The sequence below is a fragment of the Canis lupus genome, chromosome 21, assembly GCF_003254725.2.
Source record: "Canis lupus dingo isolate Sandy chromosome 21, ASM325472v2, whole genome shotgun sequence".
NCBI lineage: Eukaryota > Metazoa > Chordata > Mammalia > Carnivora > Canidae > Canis > Canis lupus.
In genome coordinates, this window is record NC_064263.1 from 3472761 (window position 1) to 3495686 (window position 22926).

A 22926-nucleotide genomic window follows, 5' to 3' on the forward strand; every position below is an offset into this window, starting at 1 on the left:
CAATTTATTGTTTCCTCACTTTGCTTTTTGAGATCGTTTCTCAAATAAATTACCTGCTCTTATATCCTTGATATGAGTTCTGCAAGAAGAATACAAACTACAATGCACATACCACCCTCAAGGATGTATGTAAATCCATTATATTTATTTCTATTTTTCCATGCTATTACATTTCTTTTAGGCTACTAACATAATTAAGTACATTCTCTAGTCTTTCCTAATTTTTTTGTTGTTATTGTTGTTAAAAAAGAGCTCCAAACTTCACTTTCTGTTTAGGTATATTGAAGAAGTAGTTGCATAGTAATATTTGTTACTTCTTGACCACTTGGAATCCAGTTTTCTCCCTTGCTACTCTGAAACTGCTTCCTGAAAGTTATCAAATGCATTCTAGTTACCAAATTCTATGTCATTTTTCTGTTCCTATTGACCTTGACATTTGGGGGTTTTGATCACCTAAAGTTGAAAGGCAGGCTGCCCCAAGATGGGCCACTTTGGCATGATGATGATTTCTAGTTAAAAACAATGAAAACTTAGCAAATGCAGGAAAAGCTCTCTGACTGCCCCTCAACTGCCTAAATGTATTGAATAGGAGAGCCTGTATCTTGAACAAAATACTAACACTCTCCTTTACCTAACAAACTTATCTGCATAATAGAGCAACCTTTGTTTTTCTAAACATCTCTTTTCACTTTCCTGCTAATGAGTCTAATTTATTTAATATACCTATCAAATTTTAGGGACTACTTTACCCATATGTATTGCTAGGAATTACTTTTGGATAGGTAATTTAATGAATGTGTGAATGACTTTAAGCTTAACCACTTTACTTTCTTAAATAATAGGTTCATTTGAAATTGACCAAGTTGCAATCTGTCTAGACTGTAGTTTTTTTTAATAAAAAGACTTTGGTGGGATATTTCTGTGTTCTAGTTTTCAAATAATCTACTGTTCTATTAATTTAGGATTCTATTGCTAGCTATAATTTATTGAACAGTACTTTTGTGCTAACCATTGGGATGGGTTTGTGGATTATATTGTCTATTTAATTCTCAGAAAGGGTGACTCTAATGCTGAGGTTAAGGGCATGAAGTTGGGATCCAGACTATTAGGAACAAATCCAAGTTTCATTACTCAATTAATCATGATTGCCAGTAAATTAATCCCTCCAATTCTCATTCACTCAGTATAAAATTAAGATAATAATACGCTCATTGCAATGTGTTGTATGAATTAAATGAAAGATGCTTAGACAGTGCCAGGTACTAAATAAATGCTTGCAATTTTGAGCTATTAATTTAATAGTTGTCATTTAATACTGATTACCTGATGAAAATGGTGATTAGAAAGTGGATTTTTCTCAGGGTCTTAGAGTTTTAAATGGAAGAGTGTAAATTCAAACCAGATTTGCAAAGGTTAGAATATTTATGCTGTATTCTTCCAACTAGATTTTTGTGCTTCTCCATTTTTGAAGCAGATAACATTGAGTCTATTAATTTTTCCATACCAAGCATCTAGTATAGTGTCATAGATAGGAAGTAATAACATCAGAGGAAAATCAAAGATAAAAGAGATTGATTTTCTCATACTATTACACAAGAAGATATATGAGGCAATGCTTTATAATATGCACAAGACTCACTGAAATGATGTTTAATTATCTTGTGTTCCCCAAAACTCCTCAGAAAAGACTATGAGAGAAGTGGGAAAACTCAGCCTTCCAGTGAATGATACAAAGAGGCCCAATGGGCATCCTTACAAATGTTTGGTGCACAGTACTAAGGTAGAGAGAAATTCAGTGTTGCAAGTTTGCCATGGTTGATGAAAATATTTCCACTATGAAGAAAGACAATGTGAATATTTTAAGTGTAGAATGCTGGGTAAAGAGGAAAAATCAAGAGTGGAACTTAGTATATAGATTAGGCATACACAAATAATTTCTGGTAGACAAATCAATCCAAATATTGGGTGGGGAATTGAACAAATATGTCATGAATAACCTTGATTGATAAATTGAAAGTGCCAGTTCAAAGAATCTAATTCTGATTGTAAATTACCATGAAACTTCCCTCTTGTCAGCCTATTTCTATGAATGCCAATCATTTTTTTTTTCAAAAACTATACTTTTAGGAGGGTGTCTTGGTGGCACATTTAACTGAATGTCTGACTCTTGATTTCAGCTCAGGTCATGATCTTAGCGTCTTGGGCTTGAGGCCCGGTGGGACCCAACGCTTAGTGTGGTGTTTGCTTGGGCTTCTTTCCATCTGCCCCTCCCTGTGCTCAAGCTCTATCTGTTGCACTCTCTCTCTCTCTCTCTCTCTCTCTCTTAATACCAGGGACTTAGCATAAGAAACACCATCTTGTATATAGCCACTATTTTTGTAACCTTGTATTTGTTTATACCGCAAAATATCCCAATACCAGGGTTTCAGGAAGTATACCCTAGACATTCGCTTTACCCAGGTTTTGGGCTTCTGCAGAATGCTTAGGAAGTGTCTAAGGCTCAACAGAAATTGTCAACAGGATGTGGTTTATGCCTTTATTAACCTACCCTTGAGCTTACACTGGGCTGCGAGATTTTGGAGTGCATGTCTCCTAGCAGCTGCCGGCTTTTAATAAAGACTCCTTAATTTGGCTTTCTGAGTGTGGCGTCCATCTGTATAACTCCCTGCTCTAGATATAGCTCTCGCTCTTTTTCCCTCTCTAAAATAAATAAGTATATATTTTTTTAATTTTACTTTTAGGAGGAGCATGTGGTTGGCTCAGTTGGTAGAGCACGTGACTCTTGATCTCGGTGTTGTGAGTTTGAGCTCCACCTTAGGTGTAGAGGTTACTTTTGAACTTTGTACTTTTGTTATTTACCTACCTTCCCAAAATTTAATTTCCAAAGAATTACATGAGCAGAAAAGAATGATTTGACTTTGATTAATTACCCATTATTCAGTGTTTCTTCATATGACCAAATTGTAAAACAAATAAGTATAATTATCAGTAAGGAATGCCCAACTTTAGCACAACTTAAACCAACTTTTACTTAAAGAATTTTATGTTTTCCTTCTTAGCATTTATCTGACATTTTTTCTACTGTTACTCATATTATTAGTGGATTACCCTTCATTTATTAATTCTCTAAGACAATGGTAAATGTACTTCAGTTGTTATTTTATTAATTTTTAGACATTCTGATATATGTGTAAATATCACTTAAAGTATAAAATGACCCATATATTCAAAGAATTATTAAAATAATTTACAGTATTCTCCTTATGGTAAAGAAAAGTCAAAGATCAACCATGAGGAATAAACATTTCTTTGGCCATGGCTAATAAGCATTCTATTATGAGAAGATTTCATTTGGCATATACAGAGTTCACTTTCCCTACCACTTTCTCAATATCCATCATGTCTTCACTTCCCTCCTAATACAGTTCAGAATCCGGGGTATGTTACTAAAATCAATTACCTGCAAATCTTTAACTCCCCAACTCTTCTCTCTTCATTGTACTAGTCCTTCTCTAAAATTCCAACTGTTGTTAGGTAAGTACTAGGAATGTAATCATGAAGCTGAATGCTGCCATCTTTTTTCTGTGGGGAACCTATCACAGTTGCTGTCACACTAAGTTGCTGACATCTTGCTCTCATTCTGCTTTTCTGCTAAATATCTAAGAATTCTCTATTTTTCCATCAACATTTTCTTCCTAGATATTTCATCTAACTTCTTCAAACTGTACTCTCTATAGAAAGGCTTCTATATTTTTCCATTAATTTCTGCTTTCTTAAACCCTTACATACTTTTTAATTCACATATCCACTTTGAAATCTAAGAACTATCCTATACTTATTTATCCCCAAGAGCCACATATGCTCTCTCCCTTCCAAACCTGATTATCCCTAATATTCCCTATATCACCAATTGCTCAAGTTATAAACCTAGGAGCCATTCTTGATTTTTAATTTTCTTTCACCACCTACCTAACATATTAGTAAGTTCCATTGATTATAATTTCCTTCTTTCCAATGTCATCTTTTTTCAAACCTGTATCACTGCTTACTTACTTTCTTCTTAGACCCTCTATTTGTTCCCTTTGCTTCCACTCTTGCTTCCTTGCAATGCATTCTCCACAAAATAGCTATAGTAGTTCTTTAAGCACTGCCATAATTAAAAATATTCAAAGACATCTGTTCAACCATAGAATAACACCATTATCATGACCTTTAAGACATGGATACAATAGGAATTGAGCATCTGCCTTCTCATAAGACTTACAATAGAAGCCAAAAGTCTTTACAATTGTCTCAAGCAGGAGCCAGAAAAAAGCCTGATGATAGTATTTTATACTTTGTAGGCTGTATGATTTCTGTTGCAAGTACTCAACTCTGTTTTGTAGTGTGAAGTCAGCCAGAGACAATACAAAGCAAAAGGGCATGGCTGCATTCTACTACAACTTTACTTAACATAAATAAGTGGGTGGTCTCCAGGTGTACTTTGTTGACCCTGGCCGAAAGGACTATATATATTGGATTTCTTCCCATGACACACACACACACACACACACACACACACACACACACACACAGCCTATCTGACATACTCCCTACTCTTAACTCACTTGCTTCCTCTATTCCAATGATACTTGCCTCTATGTTGTTGCTAAAATATGCTAAGTACATTCCTGACTCAGAATCCTTGCAATTGTTGCCCTTTTCTGGAATATCAGCATGATTTTCTCTTTCAATTCCTTTAAAACTAATTCTTATCTCCTCAGTGAAGCCTCTTCTGATCATCCTATTTTAAATAGTACACGTACTGTCTTAACTTGCTACTTCTAATCCTCTTCCTTGTTTATTTTCTTTACATCATATATCAACACTTGACATATATTAGTCTACATCTTTATTTGTTTATTATATTTATTCTTGCATTGAGAGTAGGGCCTTTGTCTTTTGTTTTGTTTTGTTTTTACTATTACATTCCCACATCCTGGAAGAGTGACTAGCATATAATAGATGTCCAGTAAATATTTTCTTCTTTTCTTTAAATTGTAAAGTTTAAATTTTAGAAAACTATATATACAGTAGAAAGTACTTCAGTAGAGAAGAAGCTGACATATTTGGTTTCAGGTAATAGTAAGAAATTAGCAAGGGAAATAGAAAAAAAAGTGTAGTAAAAATATATAGCAGTCCCCTCTTATCTGTGCAGGATGCATTCCAAGAACTTCAGTGGATCCTGAAACCATGGATAATGTCAAACCCTTATATACTATGATATTTTTATACATACATACCCATGATAAAGTTTAATTCATAAATTAAGCCCAGTAAGAGATAAACAACAATAATTAATAATAAAACAATTTAACAATATATTGTAATAATAGTTATGTGTGTGAGATTTTAGCTTTCTATGCCTCCCAAAATATCTTATTATACACATTTTTCTTCTTGTGATGATGTGAGATAAGATGGCATGTGATGAAATGAAGTGCGTTGAGTGACATAAGCATGGTGACATAGCATTAGGCTACTACTGACTTTCTGATAAGTCAGAGGAAGGATTGTCTGCTTCGGGACCACAAATGGCCATGGGTAACTGACACCAATGGAAATAAAATAATGGATAAAGGGAGACTACTGTTAACCTGAATAAACTCTAAACTTTGAAGTCAACTTTATTTGATCCCAGGTAATTCCCACTAGGCAAGCTAGTGCATACTTTGGGTGCTTCCATATTCCTTGTTCCCTATTCTGTTTTTGCAAAAATTTTGTTGCACTTTCCAGAGAGGGTAGTCATGAGTCCTTTGTCCAGTCCTCTATGATCACTGAATTCATTGATAATCACACTCCAGCATTTACCAAGAAATTAAGGAAAAGCATTTTTTGCTTAACTCATTTCATTAACCTTTTGTTAAATTTCATTCTTAAAATTGTCAATATGTACTTATTGGTTAGTATTTTAAAAAATACAAGAAAAAGAGTGAAAATATCCACTATACCTCCTTTTGTTCTTCTCTTTAGTGATAATTAATGTTATTAGTTTGATGTGTAGGCTTCTACAACTTTTTTTCTCTTGTGGTTACAAATATATATTTTTCATAAATAGAATCAAGCATTTATATATTCTATGATTTACCTTTTTACTAACCACATAGTATAAGCATCATTTCACATTAGTACTTATGAACCTATTTCATTATTTTTACTTTTTAAAAATTAAATCCTATATAATGGATAAACCATGCATATGTAAGCATTTCTTACAGAACAATTTTTCCCTCATATTTCAATAATTCAAACATCACAAACAAGTGCTTTGAACATGTTATCATTGCAATTATATATTAATACTACTTTGGCTTAGATTCCTATAAGTAGAATTGCTAAAGCAAAAAGTTTATACTTTTTAATAAACTGTCACTTCCTCTAAAACTATTTCTATTATAATCTCACTATCAGTTACAAGAAAATTCATTTTTTGACAACTCAGGGTTTCTTAACATTTTTATTTGCTGAGAAGGAAAATTTGAATTTTACTATTGAATTTCTCTGATTCTGAAGGATATTGATCATCTTTTCTTATGTTTATTTCTGTTTTAAATATTTTCTGCGATGAATATGCTATTCATATCTTTGGCATATACTGTTTTTTTATGATACAGATTTTTGATATTGATTTGTATATGTAAACATTAAAAATTTGTTATGTACAAATAATTTTTGACCTTTAATTTTTTCTTTTGTTTGATTTATTTGTCTTTGCAAATTTTTTAATTTATATAATATCAAATCATATATATACATATATAATCTTTAGTGTTGCAGAAAAAGATTGCTCTCTCTATATATAATATATGTAAAGTGCATGTGTGTGATTTTTACTGTTGCAGTTTGGTTAGATTTACATGATAATTTTAAATTTTACAGAATTTGGTTATTCAGAGGCACATGATTGAATATAGGAATCTATCATACAGATGTATGGGTTATAATTTCTTTTAAACATAAGAGTTCCTTTGAAACTCTTCTTAGGCTTCTGGTTTATATGCATAAACATTATGAAAAATTGAATATTTTTGATACATTTATTTTTAAATTTTCTGATTGTTAATATATAATGCAATATAAATAAGTAAATGCATAGAAAAAACATTGGTGGAAAAAATAAAAAGAAACATTATTGGTGAGAATTGTGTTTTATGTTTTATGTAGTTTTGATTCAAAATCTAGGTAGGGCTAGGAATTTATATTTTAACAAGCATTCCTGACTTTTTTTTTGTATTCATTTCTAGAAATCTCTAACTTACACACAATTTTGATTATTAATGAGATTACATTAGCTCTTGTACAAGCAATGAAAAGATAATTGTATAAAATGTGTATCCAATATTCCAAAGAAAACAAAATAAGTAGGAGACAATACACAAGAGTCATAAACATGTCAGAGATTTTTTTCCTGTTTTTGTAATAGTACACAACAAATGGGTCTGTCTTTTTTAAGGTTTTATTTTTAATTCCAATTAGTTAACATGGATTATTATATTAGTTTCAAGTGTACAATATAGTGATTCAACAGTTCCATACATCACCCTGTACTCATCAGAACAAGTGCATTCCTTAATCCTCATCATATATTTATTCTTCCTCCTACCCACCTCCTTTCTGGTAACCATTAGTTTGTTCTCTATGACTGAGTCTATTTCTTGGCTTGCCTCACTCTCTTTTTCTCTTTCTTTTTTTTTTTTTTTTTTCATTCCTTGTTTATTTTGTGTCTTAAATTCCACGTATGAGGGAAATCACACGGTATTTGTGTCTTAAATTCTTTTGTGTCTTAAATTCTACATATGAGGGAAATCACATGGTATTTGCCTTTCTTGGCCTGAATTAATCTGCTTAGTTTTATGCTCTCTAACTCCACCCATGTCATTGCAATTGGCAAGATTTCATTCTTCTTTATAGTTTTTATTTTATATAGTATATATACATTGTATATATATTACATATCTTTATCCACTCATCTATCGATGAATACTTGGGCTGCTTCCATATCTTGGCCATTGTAAATAATGCAGCCATAATCATAGAGGTGCATTTATCTCTTTAAATTAGTATTTTTAAAAATATTTTATTTGTGCATTTATGTATGTATGTATGTATGTATGTATTTAACAGAGAGAGAAATTAAGTGAGAGAGCATGTTAGCAGGGAGAGTAGCAGGCAGAAGGAGAAGGAGAAGCAGGCTCCCCATGGAGAAGGGAGCCCAACACCAGACTTGACCCCAAGATCCAGGGACCATGACCTGAGCCAGAGGCAGATGCTTAATTGATTGAGCTTTAAATTAGTATTTTTGTATTCTTTGGGTAAATACCCAGTAATGAAGTTGCTAGCTTCCAGGGTAGTTCTATTTTTAACTTTTTGAGGAACTTTCATATGGTTTTCAGGGTGGCTGCACCAGTTTGCATTCCCAACAGTGCAAGAGGGTTCCTTTTTCTCCACATCCTCACCATCATCTGTTGTTTCTTGTGTTGTTGATTTTAGCCATTGTGACAGGTGCGAGGTGGTATCTCATTGCAGTTTTGATTCATATTTCCCTGAAAATGACTGATGTTGAGAATCTTTTCATGTGTCTGTTGGCTGTCTTCTTCAGAGAAATGTTTGTTCATGTCTTCTGTCCATTTTTAAATTGGATTATTTGATTTTGAGGTGTTGAGTTGTATAAATTCTTTATATATTTTGGATACTAATCCTTTATTAGATATTCCATTTGCAAGTATGTACATTTTTTCCATCCTGTACATTGCATTTAATTCTATTGATTGCTTCCTTCACTATATAGTTCTTTTTTTTAATTTATTTTTTATTGGTGTTCAATTTACTAACATACAGAATAACCCCCAGTGCCGTCACCCATTCACTCCCACCCCCCGCCCTCCTCCCCTTCCAACACCCCTAGTTCGTTTCCCAGAGTTAGCAGTCTTTACGTTCTGTCTCCCTTTCTGATATTTCCCACACATTTCTTCTCCCTTCCCTTATTTTCCCTTTCACTATTATTTATATTCCCCAAATGAATGAGAACATATAATGTTTGTCCTTCTCCGACTGACTTACTTCACTCAGCATAATACCCTCCAGTTCCATCCACGTTGAAGCAAATGGTGGGTATTTGTCATTTCTAATGGCTGAGGAATATTCCATTGTATACATAAACCACATCTTCTTTATCCATTCATCTTTCGTTGGACACCGAGGCTCCTTCCACAGTTTGGCTATCGTGGCCATTGCTGCTAGAAACATCGGGGTGCAGGTGTCCCGGCGTTTCATTGCATTTGTATCTTTGGAGTTCTTTTTATTTTAATGTGGTCTCAGTGGTTTGTTTGCCTTGCCTCAGAGGGCCTATCTAGAAAAAAGTTGCTATGGCCAATGTCCAACGAGTTACTGCCTGTGCTCTTTTCTAGGAGTTTTATGGTTTCAGGTCTCACATTAGGTTTTTTTGTTTTGATTTGGTTTAGTTTGGCTTTTTTTAGATTTTATTTATTTAATCATGAGAAACAGAGAGATTGAGAGAGAGAGAAGCAGGCTCCATGCAGAGAGCCTGACAGGGGACTCAATCCTCAACCTTGAGGATCCTGGGCCTTGAGGATCATGCCTGGAGCTGAAGGCAGCGCTAAACCACTGAGCCACCCAGACTGCCCCACATTTAGGTTTTTAATACATTTTTAATTTATTTTTATATATGGTGTAATAAAGTGATTCTGTTTCATTCTTTTGCATGTTACAGTCCAGTTTTCCTGGTACCATTGATTAAAAAGGCTATCTTTTTCCCATTGCATATTCTTTTCTTCTTTGTTGAAGATTAATTAAACACAAAATTGTGGTTTTATTTCTGTTTTTTTTTTCTATTTTGTTCTATTGATTTATGTGTGTGTTTTTGTGCTAGTGCTATACTGTTTTGCTTACCACATCTTTGTAATATAACTTAAATTCTGAATTGTGATGCCTCCAGCTTTTTTATCTTTTCAAGTTTGCTTTGGCTATGTGGTGTCTTTTTTGTTCCATAAAAACCTTAGAATTGTTTGTTCTATCTCTTTGAAAAATGCTTTTGGTAATTTGATAGAAGTTGCAATAAATGTCTAGACTGCTTTGGGCAGTAAATACATTTTAATCTTATTTGTTCTTCTAATCCATGAGCATGGAATGTTTCCATTTCTTTGTGTCATCTTCAATTTCTTTCATTAGTGTTTTATAGTTTTCAGAGTACATGTCTTTCACCTTTTCGATTAGGTTTATTCCTAGGTATCTTAATGTATTTGGTGAATTGTAAATGAGATGGTATTCCTAATTTCTCTTTCTACTGCCTCTATTGAAGAAGTATAAAAATGCAACAGATTTCTGTAAATTGATTTTGTATCCTGCAAACTTAGTGAATTCTTTTATCAGTTCTAGCAATTTTTTGTTGTCTTTTGAGTTTTCTATATATAGTGTCATTTCATATGCAAATAGTGAAAATTTTACTTCTTTCTTGCTAACTTATATGCCTTTTACTTTTTGTTGTTGTAGTCTGATTGCTAAGGCTAGGAGTTACAATACTATGTCAAATTAACGTGATGAGAGTGGACATCCTTGTCTTGTTCCTGACCTTAGAGGAAAAGCTATGTTTTTCTCCATTAAAATGATGATCACTGTGAGATTTTTATAGATGGCCTTTATTATTTTGAGGCTTTTTATCATCAAATGATGTTGTACTTGGTTAGATGATTTTTCTGCATCTTTTGAAATGATCATATGGTTCTTATCCTTTCTCTTATTGATATGATGTATCACATTGATTGATTTCAGAATATTGAACCACTCTTGCAACCTAGGAATAAATCCCACTTGATCAAGGTGAATGATTTTTTTAATGTATTGTTTGATTTGTTTTGCCAGTATTTTGTTGAAGATTTTTGCATCTACATTCATCAGAGATATTTACCCGTAATTTTCTTTGCTTGTGCGATCTTTATCTGGTTTTGTTATCAGGGTAATGCTGGCCTCATAGAATGAATTTGGAAGCTTACTTTCCTTTTCTATTTTTTTAATTGATTGAGGAAAATAGGTATTAACTCTTTTTTAATCATTTGGTAGAATGCACATGTGAAGCCATCTGGTTGTGGATATTTGTTTGTTGGGAGATTTTTGATTACCTATTCAATGTCTTTGCTGATAATTGGTCTGTTCAAATTTTCTGTTTCTTCTTGTTTAAATTGGTGGATTACATGTTCCTAAGAATTTATCCATTTCTTCTAGGTTGTACAATGTGCCGGAAGATAGATTTTCATAATAATATCTGATAATTTTTTGCATGTCTGAGGTGTTTGGTTATTATTTCTCTTTTGTCTTTTGTGATTTTATTTATTTGAATGCTTTCTGGTTTTTTTCAGTTTTTTTTTTTTTTTTTTTTTAGTATGGCCAGAATTTTATCAATTGTATTGATTTTTTCAAAGAACCAGCTGCTGGTTTCATTCATCTGTTCTCTTGCTTTTTTTGAGGTTGCTGTTGTTTTGTTTTGATTTTTGTTCATTTCTCTGTCATTTATTTCTGTTTTAATTTTATTAGTTCTTCCCTTCTGCTGGTTTGGAGTTTTGTTTGTTGTTTTTTCTAGCTCCTTTAGGTGTAAGGTTAGGTTGTTTATTTGAGATTTTTCTTATTTATTGAGGTAGGCATGTATTGCTATAAATTTCTATCTCACACTGCTTTTGCTGCATCTCAAAGTTTTGGATTATTTTGCTTTCATTTTGATTCATATCCATGCACACTTTTAGTTCTTCTTTTATTTCCTGGTTGGCCCATTCATTGTTTAGTATCATGTTGTTTAATCTCCATGTATTTGTAGTCTTTCTAGATTTTTTCTTGTGGTTAATTTCTAATTCCATAGCACTGTGGGAAGAAAAGATGCATGGTATGACTTAAAACTTCTTTAATTTGTTGAGGCTTGTTTTCTGGCCTAATATGTGGCATATTCTGAAGAATGTTCCATGTGCATGTGAAAAGAATGTGTATTATGCTGTTTTAGAATGGGATGTTCTGAATATATCTGTTAAATCTGTCTGATCCAGTGTCATTCAAAGCCATAATTTGTTGGTTTTCTGTTTGGACCATCTATCATTGATGTAAATTGAGTATTAAAGTCTTCTAATATTATTGTATTACTACTTATTAGTGTGTTTTTTTATATTTGTTTTTAACTATTTTATTTGGGTGCTCCCATGTTGGGTACATAAATATTTACAATTGTTTTTATTTTCTTGTTGAGTTATTCCCTTGATTATCATGTAATGTCCTTTTTTGCTCTTATAGTGTTTGATATTTGTTTGTTTACTTTCACTCTTCAGATGTTTTTAGGTCTAAAATGATTCTCTTGTATTCAGCATATAGATATCTTTTTAAAAAATCTACTCAGTCACTCTATGTCTTTAGGGTATTTAGTCCAATTACATTCAAAGTAATTATTGAAGGATGCCTGGGTGACTCAGTGCTTGAATGTCTGCCTCAGTTCAGGGCATGATCCTGGATCCTGGGATTCAGTCCCACATGGAGCTTTCTTATATGGACCCTGCTTCTCCCTCTGCCTCCATCTCTGCCTCTATCTCTCTCTGTGTCTCTCATGAATAAATAAATAAAATCTTTTTAAAACAGTAATTATTGAAAAATATGTATTTATTGCCATTTTGTTATTGTGTGTGTGTGTGTGTGTGTGTGTGTTTCTTTTAGTATTTTTTCCTGATCCTTTCTTCCTTTATTTCATGCCTTGCTGGTTTTTATTAGTGATATACTTGTATTTCTTTCTCCTTATTCTTTGCATATCTATTGATGCCTTTGATTTTTGTTATCATTAGGCTTGTATATAATACATAACTTGATGGTCTGGTCACTTAAATTTGGACCCGTTTTTTTATACCTTTCCTCCCACATAGAGGTATAAGGTGTAAACACCTTAGGTATATGATGTGAACATCTAGAACCTTTTATTTCTGAATCCCTTGACTAATTTATTATTAAAACATAAATATTCGTTTTTATTGCTGTTGAATTTTCTACTATTCATATTCACACTTATGGTCTTTCAGTTCCACTCAAAAGGTCATTTTTTTAGTATTTTGTGTAGATTTGTTTAGTGGCCATGAACTCCTTTAGCTTTTGTTTGTCTCAGAAACTCTTTATCTCTCATATTCTGAATGACAACCTTGATAGATAGAGTATTCTTGGCTGCACATTTCACTCTTCCAGCATTTATATGAATATAATGACACTTTGTGCTGAAAAATCAGTTAATAGCCTTATAGGTTTCCTTTGTATGTGACTGTCTTCTTTTCTCTTGCAGCTTTCAAGATTCTTTATCACTATTTTTTGTCATTTTAATTACTGTGTGTCTTGGTGTGGACCTCCTTGGGTTGAATTTGTTGAAGGATCTCTGTGCCTCCTGAGATCCTCCTGAAGGACCTCTGTTCACTCCCCTCCCCACCCAGATTTGGTAACTTTCCAATTATTATTTCTTCAAATACGTTTTCTGTTCCTGTTTCTCTTCTCCTCCTGAGACCCCTATAATGAAAATGCAATAATGCTTGAGTTCTCTAAGTCTATTTTTATGCAATATTTGTTTGTTTCTCACCCAGTCATCTTGATTGATTTCCATTATTCTATACTCTAGGTCACTAATTAGCTCCTCAGCTTACTGTAGCCTACGATTTATTCTATCTAGTGTATTTTTAATTTCATTTATTGAGTTCTTCATTTCTGATGTTATTTTTTAATCTCTTTGTAAGAGTCTCACTGATGTCTTCCACCCTTCTCTCAAGTCCAATGAATATCTTTATGATCATTATGTTAAATTCTGTATCAGGCATATCACTTATATCCATCTTGTTTAGATCTCCCGTTGTGAATTTATTTGTCTTGTTCTTTCATTTGTGACATATTTCTCTGTCTCCTTGTTTTGTCTGCTTTGCAGTGTCTGTTTCTATGTATTATGAAAGTTAGCTATGTCTTATGCTCTTTAAAGTAGTGACTTTATAAAGAAGAATTAGTGGAATGTTCCGCAGTGCAGTGTCCCCTGTTCATCAGAACCTGGCCCTTCAGGAAAGTATCCTTTGTGTGTTACATGTGTCCTGCTCTTGTGTCTGAGTTACTTTTCCTTTCAGTGTAGTTGTTGGCACTGACTGTTTGCCTGTTGTGGATTATGCTTGCTCTCTGTGGGACAGATACAGAACATCTCTGAGGGGGCATGCCAACAGGGAACTTAGGGATAGAGCAGCAATATTAGCAAAATTTGCACTGGGCAACCAGTCCTAGACCTGATCCCTAAATCACAGTGGCTGTTATGGGCTGTGTATGGGATGTCTATAGACACTTTCCTGGGCACAGAGTATGTTGCTGGATGGTCAGGCTGCAGCAGATGGGTGTGGTGTGGGGTGGCAGCTGTACACTGGATGGCTGGGCAGGGTGCATGTACACTTTTAACAAAATTTGCCCTGAGCCCAAGGCTGAGGCTAGCAGCTTTGGAATGGGTGAGTCTTCAGGAAGAACTCATGGGCTTGATGCACTGCCAGCAGGTTATGTAGCCAGTGTCAATGCAACCCTGCCTCCTTCAGATGGCCCTAAGTTTATGCTGGAGGACAGGAGAGAAAAATGGTGCATGCCGGCTCCTATGTTTTCTAGAAGTCCCCTAACCACTCTGCAAAATCAGTATAAACAGATCTGTTTCCTGTTCGCCCTTGTGTTACGTAAATTGCCATTTTTATGTTGCCTCTCCACACAGTTGTTCTCTTTAAGGACAGTGACCTAGCTATCACTCACCCTCATGGCTTACCCAGGGCTGAGTCAGCTGACTTTTAAAGCTCTGGGATCCAAGTGCCACTGGCTATACAAACCCATCCTCTCTAGTTTTCAAATGTTATGAGAAATAGTCTTCCCCATGTGGTTTTGTTGATGCAAGGTCCTGTTTCTCTGCCCTTTCCATGCACAGTTCCTTCCCTCCTGTGGGCAGCTTCCTTCCACCTTTCTGATCTTCCTTACCTTTCAGATGCAGCATCTTCTCTATATTTAGGTGTGGAGTTTGTTCTGCTAGTCTTTGGATCACTCTCTGGTTTGTTGACTTGGATGTGGACGATATCTGGTTATAAACATGGGATGGGGAGACCTCAGGATCCTCCTACTCTGCCATCTTCCCAAGCTCCTAAAAACACTTAACAAGTCTGAACTTTTTTTTTTTTTTACTTTCCTATATATAAACTAAATTCTTCCTCTTGAAAATATAGGTCAAGTGTAGAAAAAGAACTTACTGCTGACTGTGATATTATTTTGCTATTGTCTGGCTTGCTTTCTAAAACACAAATAGAAAGGAGGAGAGAGAGAGATCTATGAGAATCTTGTAAGTTTTATTAAAAGAGTAGATGTGTGGGTGTGCATGTTTTTTTTTTCCTTGACAAAGTACTGCTGGAGATATCGCAGATGATATTGTGATAGGTTTAAATTATTATAGCCACAGCCACAAATAAATTATGAGATGTAGAAGTAAATCCAGAAGAGAGATATTAAACTAGTTGGAGATAATATCATTTGATTTTAAAATGTGTCTCCATATTATGATTCTAAAAAGCTATAGGAAAAGAGGAACGTGAAACTCAAGAGATATTAGTGTGATTTGAAATAAAGTATGTTAGGAAATAAAGCAAGGCCTTCTTGAATGGGCTAATGGACCATGCAGTTCTGCTTCTTGTCTCTCATATATCTAATAAGAAAAATAATAAAACAACAGAAAAGTAAAGTGATTTTTAAAATAAAACTATACAATGGAATTTGTTGTCATTTTCCTCATTTCTCATCCTGATTGTACCCAGTTTATTTTTAGATATACATGAGATATGGTAATTAATAAAGTAATGATACCTTATATTCTACTTTTATTCCTCATAATGATTCAATGAAGCTGGTGATTTTAAGAAAGGTTGGAAATGGAAACTCAGGACAATTGGGGCACCTGACTGGCTCAGTTGGTTAAGCATCTGCCTTCAGCTCAGGTCATGATCCTGGGGTTCTGGAATCAAGCCCCACGTCAAGCTGCACATCAGGCTCCTTCCTCAGCAAGGAGTCTGCTTCTTCCTCTCCCCTTGCCTCTCCCCCTGCTCCTTCTCTCTCTCTCCCTCCCTCTCTCTCAAATAAATAAATAAATAAATAAATAAATAAATAAATCTGAAGAAGAAGAAGAAGAAGAAGAAGAAGAAGAAGAAGAAGAAGAAGAAGAAGAAGAAGGAAGAAACAGCAGCAGCAGCAGCTAAGAGCAATTAAGCAACTAGCCTAGTCTGGTAAATGCTAGATCCACTATTTTTATTAAATTATGCCTGATTTTCAAACCTATGCTTTTTTAGAGTAAGATAGACTTTTAAACATAGTAATTGTCCAAATTAAAATAATACTCTATAAGTCAGTCAGAGAAAGACAAATATATGATTTCACTCACATGTGGAATTTAAGGAACAAATAAACAAAAGATAGGAGATAAACATGACATTAGGGGGAGAAAAAAGAGAGGCAAAGCAGAAAATGGACTCAACTACAGAGAACAAACTAAGGGTTGCTGGAGAGGAAGTAGGGGGAGGATGGGCTAAATGTGTGGGATATGAAGGAGGGCATGTGTTGTGATAAGCATTGGGTGTTATATGTAAGTGATGAATCAGTAAATTTTATTCCTGAAACTAATATTACATTGAATGTTAACTTGAATTTAAATAAAAACTTGAAAAAAGAAAAAAATCGTATTAACTTTAAAAGTTTTAAGTTTGTGTCTTTTATAAATTTATTCATCTAATTTTCATTAATGTACCCTTTAACAAAGGATCTATAAATTAGGCAATATGTGTTCAATGTATTGAAATTATAATTCTTAAATATTATGCTTCACTATAATAATATGCCCCCCTGATCTTTGTAAATGTGATATCTGTTCTCTAGGTTTTAGTTCCTTCTAAAGTAATACAATATATAAATCAATAGTCCATAAATGTAATTCCTAATCTTAGATTTTTAGTCAAAATATAATACAAGAAAGGAGGAAACCTCATCTTGTTTTGACATTCTTTATTTCTAAGATATTACTGATTACTCATACAGAGAATGGTATACACATTTAACATTTCTAAGGTTTTACTTTTTAATTGCTTTGTTCAATTTTTTTTTTAGATTTCTGAAAAATCCTACTTTAGCAATTTTAATATCAAAATTCTTTTTTTTAAAGATTTTATTTATTTGTTAATGAGAGGCACAGAGAGAGAAAGAGAGGCAGAGACACAGGCAGAGGGAGAAGCACGCTCCAGGCAGGGAGCCCGACGTGGGACTCGATCCCAGGTCTCTAGGCCCTGGGCTAAAGGCGGCGCTAAACCGCTGAGCCACCCGGGCTGCCCTCAAAATTCTTAATTACATTTAAACTTCATTATGTTACTGTGAGTAAACAACATATCTAAAGTGTAACATGAGGTTATCTTACTTCCATACATATTTAATACTAAAAGCTTTATATATTCTACAAGGCAAGAAGGAATACAGAAATTATAACAAAAATTCTCACTAATGACATGAGGAACATTTAAATTTGGAAGAACATTGAGAGCTGACTAAATAAATCCCTTGAGCTAGAATCCCCATGTTGGGTTTTTCTCTTAGGAACTTGACCTAAGCAGTAGATAGCAGAAAAAGATTCTCAGGGATTCTACAATTGTATAAAAGTTCCTCAACTATATTCAGATGCTGTGGGGTTATGAATTAACTTAAAAGCTGACTGACATTGTTTCCACCAAGTGTATCCATTTGAAGGAATTTAAATGTGGAATTGCTGTAGGCAATGAGATGTTTCTTTTTGGATACCATTGAAAAGTTAAATTTCAATTTTCTTTAGAGTCATATTGCACATTATAGTCTTAAAGAATAACTATTAGTACTTTTGTTGATAAAGCTGACCATATGGGATGCCTGGGTGGCTCAGCAGTTTGGTGCCTGCTTTTGCCCTGGGGTGTGGTCCTGGAGACCCAGGATCGAGTAACACATTGGGCTTCCTGAATGGAGCCTGCTTCTCCTCCTGCCTGTGTCTCTGCCTCTCTCTGTGTCTCTCATGAATAAATAAATAAATAAAATCTTAAAAAAAAAAAAAAAAAAAAGCTGCCAAAGAGGCTGCCTTACTAGCCTCAAATAAAAGTAACAATAGTAATAAAAATAATACATATTCACTATTACTACATGCCAAGCAGGTTGTAAACATTATCATCTCCTTTAAAAGTTATAACAACCTTACAATTTAAGGAATTATGAAAGGAAACATACATGTATAGATCCATAGATTACCTTTTCTTAAGTTAGAGGGTATTTAGGTTCAGACAAATAGTAAGCTGCCAATTTAAAATAAAATAAATTATACCCTCTGGGATATTAAAATACATGCATATTGCACTAATCGAGGTTATGAATTGTTTTGTTTCAATAGATAATAAATTCTATCTACTCACCCCCTCATTTAATCTCCCCCTGTATTGTTTGTTTATATATATGTGTGTGTGTCCACTCATCCATCCATCCATCCATCCACTTACCTATCTCCACCAGAAACTGTATTTATATGAATTAAATCTCCTCAAGAAGTACAGAAGATAGTGTTTAATTCTAGAAAAATGTTCTAATTAATAAAAAAAAATAATGTGGGGCTTCCATCCTTGTTTTCTGATGCTAAGCAAAAATCTAGCAAGTTAAATTACATGACCTGACCTGTTTACAAAGCATAGCCATTTGGTTGCTCAAACAACTGAAGTTAATGAGGCTCTTTTCTTATCTCTTTGTCTTCTACAGGTTTTTAGTTCAGATTAAGCTGGGTAAAATCAATTGAACTCCAGCTTTGCACATAGGAACATAAATGTATAAAAGACCAGACTATATTACGTCAGTCAGAGAAAAGAGGAGCAAACTGTAATGCTGCAAAACTTATCAAGGAAGATAATAGGGCATGAGGCTGAGAGGTAGCCACAGCTTGCTGAAGTGGAGGCTTACATACCACAGTAAGTATTTCAGAGTTCATCTAATTATGACAGGAAGCCAATGGAAGGTTCTATACAGGATGCGAGTGACAGGTCTTAATTTATATTTTAAAAGGATGAACAACCATGATAACTGCTGTTGATTACTTCAGTAAAATGTTTGCAGAGAATCCCATGTGGCAAAAGAGGTAACTGCCGACCTAGACATGAAATGAACGTGTAGCTGGAGCAGTGTGGGAATCTGAGTTTCCTTTTGTTCTGTTGTTGTTGTTATTATTGGTGGTGGTGGTGGTGTTTTAAGATGGGAATTTTAGGGCAGCCCTGGTGGCTCAGCGGTTCAGCGGTCAGCCCAAGGCGTGATCCTGGAGACCCCGGATCGAGTCCCACGTCACGCTCCCTGCAGGGAGCCTGCTTCTCTGTCTGCCTGTGTCTCTGCCTGTGTCTCTGCCTCTCTCTCTGTGTCTCTCATGAATAAATAAATAAAATCTTAAAAAAAAATGGGAATTTTATGGTTGCCTTATGCCTCTACAGAGAGAGGCAAAACTGTGCAGTTTTTTAGGTCAAGTAGAGTATCAAGCTACATAGCCTGGGCTCAAATCCAGACTTAATTTTCTTTTGTATAAAATGGGTTTGATAATAGTAAATTGTAGGATTAAGTGAGGATGAATGAGTCAGGATATGTGTAAAACACTGAAACATTTCCTCATGCATTGTAAGCAGTATGTTATTAGCTGTACAAAGGGAAAGGTTTTGATACAGGAGACACAGGAAAAAACAGCCAGAGAAAATTAATTGAATGGGAGACAAAAGATGAGTATCAATGTACAGTTAAGGATTTAATATCAGGTTGGAAGAGATGCAGCTATCCATTTTAACAGGAGGAAAATGAAAGTGTGTGTGATGTGGTATATAGGTTGGTTCTCTCTTCCTTGAGAGATAATTTATGAGGATAAAAAACTCTTGTCTTATATTTAAGCATTTATTATGTATATCTTCCCATAGAGTAGAGCTATTTAATTTATTCAGGGCATTTTTATTTGGATGAAAAAACTAGAACAAAGTATTTTTTAACTTTATATGTTTATATTGGCCTTATTCCAAAATATATTTTTTCTGCTATTTTCTGAAAAATAAAGCACATGTCTAAAATGTCTACTATGAAAAAGTAAAGTAGGCTAATTTTATGACTTTGCTAATCTTCCATCTGTTTTAAATAATTTCATTATAGTATAAATAATAATTGAAATGAACACATAAATAAGTGTGTATGGTCATTCAGTCCTTTAAGGATAAATCCTTATATTTGTAATTTATTAAATAAGAAGAAAAGGACATTAAAGCCAACTATTTTTTTCCTTAGTGGTTACCTTAAAACATCCACAGATGCACAATCAAATTAGCAAAGCAATTCTTATTGTGTTTTTTTTCATACACAACTGTAAGAATATAATGAAATAATGATTAAATACACCAGTTCATTTAATCTGAACCTTTTTATGGATACTTGTGTTTTGCTGTGGCAACCAAAATTAGAGATGCTTTCCTTTCAAACACCTAAATCAGCACTTGACTCATGCCGTTATGGTTAGGTAGTATTTCCAAGTTGAGCAAAGATGTCGTTAAGTATTAGACAATAAAATATGAGGGAGATATTTTGATATTTCTTTTAATGTCAATAATTATGGTTAATTTTATGTAATCCTTCACCTATGATTTGCAAGGTAATTGTTTTATACCCATCTGAAGAAGTGGTTGTGAACATTAAAAAGAGAAATGTCATATTTCCAATTCCAGGTGCTGTTCAGAGGATTAGCATATGGTTTGAAGACAGAGAGATCTCTAGGTTTCTCATGATTTATTTGGGATCATTAGCAGCTTGTTGTTAGAAATGCTTATAGAAAATATTGCAAATGCACACTAAACCATGAGATTACTAGTATGATATTGCTCCAAAATATGCTTACTGAAAATAAAAACATGAAGCCTACAGCAAGCAATTCTATATTAAGTGCTATAAAAGCAAAGAAAAAAATGAAATACTATTATGTCATTTGTTATAAATAGGAAGAAAATAAAATCACTTTAGTACACAAACCAGTGTGAAAAGCAAACTACAGGTACAATTTTGAATCTGAAGTGTTACAACTGAAGCTAACTTACATAACCATAATATATTTTTTATTAGCATTATCTAGTAAAAGAGTTGGTGGACTTTCACTCTAAAGCGGAAGGGAGTAAATTTTGCAGATTTGGGGTCCATATGGTCTCTGATACAACTACTCCATCTATGGTTGTACTGTGAAAGCAGCCATGAGCAAAATATAAGTGAACCAGCATAGCTGTTTTCCAATCAAATTTTGTTTACAGAATGATGCAGAAAGCCAGCCATAGTTTTTCTATTCCTCATCTATTAGAATTTCAAAATGGATAAGTAATTTGGAAAATTTGATTACAATGCTTTTAAGAATCTGAAAAACAATAACACAATTAAAGCTGCTAGGAAAAATAGGACTTTAGAAATGTATCTATATATAGATATAATTGTAGATTTGGCTATAGCCACAGATTAAGACTTTATTGCCAATATTATTTTGCACAATATAAGGGTAAGCAGAAGTCTTTTACTTATTTGTTTCTTTTTATTTACTTTACTGCACCTGACTAGTCATCATATAGTTTTCAAAATAATTATGCTGTGGGTAAAAATTTTGAGGCTTGCCATCTAAAGTGAAATTGTACAAATAGTTGCCTGGGAAACACATACACACTTACACACACATGTACTTCAATTAAATATATCTATCTTATCACTTATCTTTCAATTCTTCAAAACTTGCTGCCTTATATGTAGCTATATTTAGCAAGAATTCAAATATTTCCTTAACAAAAAGGAATTAGAAGTTATATAACAAATCTAAATTTAGATTTAGTTATTCTACATTAATTACTTTTCTGTCTTCCTAAATTCTTTTTTTAAGATTTTATTTATTTATTCATGAAAGACAGAGAGAAAGAGAGAGAGGTGCAGAGACACAGGCAGAGACAGAAGTAGGCTCCATGCGGGGAGTCCAATGTGGGACTGGATCCTGATCCTGGGTCTCCAGGATCATGCCCTGGGCCAAAGGAAACGCTAAACCGTTGAGCCACCCAGGCTGCCCTTTCCTAAAGTTTTTAAAGGAAAATAATCCATAGAGTATGATAAATATCATAGTTATCAGCACCAGATGCTTACTTCAGATTCTGGCCTCTGTCAGCACTTTTCTTCTGTGCACTTGGTAAGGAAGCTGGTTAAGTTACCTCCAGCTGGACGCTGAGCTCATGAACCCTTCAAACTAAATGGACCATGCCCAGAAAGTAAAACTTTCAAACGTTGTTTACCAACACTGTTTCCAGGAGTTTTATTTACCATAGGTAATATATCAACTAAGATGGAGAATTCACAAATTAGAAAGATGTAATTTGTATACTTAAGGAATTTATAATTCTATAGAAAAAGCAAGGTAGTGAATAGAATTGCTAGGTTTCAGATTCAGATTCAGCAGAAAGAGGGCTAAGCATTTCCACATGAGTTGTTTCAATTAACCAGGATTCACGATATCAAATGCCGATAATGCCAGGTGGTACCACATGAGAATGATGTTAGTTGGGTAACTATAGTAATAAAGGGTAAGGGCTATGCTCCTGTAATGGGAACAACCACTGGGATCCCTGGGTGGTGCAGCGGTTTGGTGCTTGCCTTTGGCCCAGGGCGCTATCCTGGAGACCCGGGATCAAATCCCACGTCGGGCTCCCTGCATGGAGCCTGCTTCTCCCTCTGCCTGTGTCTCTGCCTCTCTCTGTGTGACTATCGTAAATTAAAAATAAAATAAACATAAAGAGAGTA